This window comes from Dipteris shenzhenensis, chromosome 16 (assembly GCF_047967505.1).
Source record: "Dipteris shenzhenensis isolate YYH24624 ecotype China chromosome 16, Dip_SZ_1.0, whole genome shotgun sequence".
NCBI classification, from domain to species: domain Eukaryota; kingdom Viridiplantae; phylum Streptophyta; class Polypodiopsida; order Gleicheniales; family Dipteridaceae; genus Dipteris; species Dipteris shenzhenensis.
The window spans coordinates 15774829-15778431 of NC_141611.1; positions in this window are offsets into that span (position 1 = coordinate 15774829).

Sequence of the window (3603 nt, forward strand, 5' to 3'; positions counted from 1 at the left end):
TTAAACAATCATTAAGAATTATATTATTACACAAGAGAGTTATCCAGATACCTTTTGGTAAGGAGACAACTCCGACCCTGAATAAGGGGACAGGAGAATCAACTAAATACCTCTTGGTAAGGAGATGATTCTGACCCTATATAAAAGGACCAGAGAAACTATAGGATACCAAAGCAAAGAGAAGCCATTACTAAACTGAAATAATTGTATGGTACTAGCCCGACCAAAGGCTAGTAGGGAGAGCAGTGTGTGTGTTTAGAATTCATTATCCCCTCAATAATTGAACCATACAATCGATTCAGTCATAGATTGGCCTTAAACTAAACAATTGAAGATTTAAAAATAATTCAAATATGGAGATTTAAACATTTAAAAAAAATGAGATATAATTTTGTTTCGAAGGTATTACTACCGAACAAGGTAAGTTTACAAAAGTGTAGAATCCATCTGGTAGTCCAGGCTCCGAGGTCAAGGTTCACTTACATGCCACCATCCAAATACACTAAATGTTAGAACAAGATAGCATGATTTGGGTATACAGGTAATGCCTGTGTTGCCCGGCTTCTTATTGCTTTACCTAGGAACATGCACAAGCTTCTAGATTCTAATGCATAAAAAGAGTCATCCAAGAGCAAAAAATTAAAGGAGATAATTCACAAAAAATGTGTGAAAAAAAGGGGGGTTAGTCCACAACCATTAGAATAACCAACATTTGCAATAGACCAAGAGATGAATGATCACCTTTAAAAAAAGGGGGTTATTCTACAACCATTAGAATAGCCATCAATTGCAATGAATGATCACCTTAAGAAAAAAAATTACACTTTGTTATAGGGGCATAGTCTACACCCTTTTTGAATAAGGTGGTATTCTAAGCAATTGTCTCAAGTGTCCATGCTTCCTTGCACTCCACATCCAAAAGCATGTCCTAACCTTGCAACCCCTCCTCCCCTCTCCTTCAACCTTGCAATCCATCCTCTCCTCTCCACCTCCCTCCTCCTCCTCCCTCCTCCTCCTCCTCCCTCCTCCTCCTCCTCGTCTCTCCTCCTCCCTCCTCCTCTTCCCTCCTCCTCCTCCTCCTCCTCTCTCCTCCCTTCTCTCTCCTCTTTCCCCCATGCTCTTACACCTTCTTCCTCTCCCATTGCTATGCTCCCCCTAAACCCTAGGTTCCTCAACCTTAATCTGCATGATCTACAAGGGAGACGAGTTCTCCACCATGTACTCTACTCTAACCTTGGAATCTCTTCTAAACTCTGGAACTCCTTCTAACCCTAGAACCTCCTTCTAAACCTTGGAACTCCTTCTAACCCTAGAACCTCCTTCTAAACCTTAAAACTCCTTCTAACCCTGGAACCTCCTTCTAAAATTTGGAACTCCTTCTGACCCTAGAACCCCTTTTGAACCTTGGAACCTCCTTCTAACCGTGGAACCTCCTTCTAACCCTTAAACTCCTCCTAAATCATGCAACCCCCAATGAAGCGAAAGCCTTCACTACCTCAACCATGATGAAACACGTTCCTTTTACACATACATGAAATATATTTGCTTGCCTACGTCTCTCACCGGAACACGACTTGAGGTCCTAAGCTACACGTATACTACCAATGACAACCCCGATATATCTGTAGGTGACAAAAAGCCTCAAAACCCTGCATACTGAGGAGCACGGTATTCTAAGTATGCAAGGTTCTGAGGCTTTTTGTCACCTACAGATATATCGGGGTTGTCGTTTGTAGTATACATGTAGCTTAGGACCTCAAGTCGTGTTCTGATGAGAGACGTAGGCTTAAGTGTGGTAAGCAAACATAGTGCATGCATGTGTAAAAGGAACATGTATCATCATGGTTGAGGTAGTAAAGGCTTTCACCTTCATTGGGGGTTGCATGGTTTAGGAGGAGTTTAAGGGTTAAAAGGAGGTTCCAAGGTTCAGAAGGGATTCTAGGGTTAGAAGCAGATCCAAAGTTTAGGCGGTTCCAGGGTTAGAAGGAGTTTTAAGGTTTGGAAGCAGGTTCTAGGGTTAGGGGGCTGATCTACCTTCTCTTTTCCTTTTCGTGATACCTGCATACCACTATCTCCATTGCTTTGAGGAGATTCTCCTGATCTCAATCTGCCTGTCCATGGCGAAGTATGTGAACCACTACTAGAGGACACTGTAGGTCCACTGATATTTTGTGATTGTTGCATTGAATTCTGTGCAGCATTACCATTTTGTGCATCTACATCAATCATCACATTTACTGGTTTATACAAGCTGCTCATCTCATCAAAAACAACATCTCTGCTCACTAAAAACTTACGAGTAGAAGGGTTATAGCATCTATACCCTTTCTGCTGCAGAGAATAACCAATAAAAATGCACTTCTCAGCTTTTGGATCCAACTTGGTCCTCAACTCATCTAGCACATGAACATAGGCAATGCAACCAAAAATTTTCAAATGAGAAATGTCTGGTTTCCTACCAGTATACATCTCCTCTGGCGTCATGCCATGTATTGCTGCGATGGGACTCCTGTTCATTATGTAAACTGCTGTAGCAACTGCTTCAGCCCAATAATAATCTGGTAGATCTTTCTCATTTAGCATGGCCCAAGATACCTCTCCAATATGCCTATTTTTCCTTTCTGCAAGTCCATTTTGCTGTGGAGTATGATTGCATGAATATTGTTGCTTTATGCCATGCTCCTGTAGGAACCTTGCAAACTCATTTGAGAGGTACTCTCCCCCTCCATCTGACCTTAGGCATTTTATTTGCAGGCCTATTTCTTTTTCAACCATAGCTTTAAAAGCTTTGAAGTGCCCAAACACCACTTTTCTTTTTCATAAAATACACCCAAACTTTTCTGCTGAAGTCATCAATAAAAGTGACAAAATAGTGATAGCCTCCAATAGATGCAGCTTTAGTAGTCCACACATCAGAGTGGATTAATTCCAATGGCTTTTTACTCTCTTGAACATGCCTAGGAAATGGTTTCCTTGCCTGTTTTCCAAATTGACAGGCTTCACAAACCTTATGCATTTCTGCAATCTTGAATTTAGGCAATCCTGCAACAATATTTTGGGCTTGCATTGATTTAAGTCACTGTATATTAACATGACCAATGCGTTTATGCCAGATATCAATATCTACAACAACACCGGTCCCATGTGCAAACATTGCTGCACTCAATTCAGGCATGTCCACATCCAACATAAACATCCTGCCCTTCTTTTTTCCTTTTGCTATCAAGCGACCGTTATTTTTCATATCCTCAACAAAGCATCCATGAGGATTAAATCTGAATTGCAAGCCCTGCTCAACCATTTAACCAACAGAAACCAGGTTCTTGGTGATGTTCGGCACATGAAATACATCAGACAGGTATTTATTTTTCCCATCCTGCATAGACAAAGGAATTTTACCAATCTGCACAATAGAATGTGCAGTATCATCACCAGTCTCCACAAATCCTGGTTTTTCCATTTTCCTTGCATCCTGCATCCATTTTGCATGACCTGTCATGTGGTTTGATGCACCTGAGTCAACATACCACACATCATTTCATTCTTCTGCACTTGTTACAGAATTGGTCATATGCTACACCATAAATAGATGCTCATTTCTGT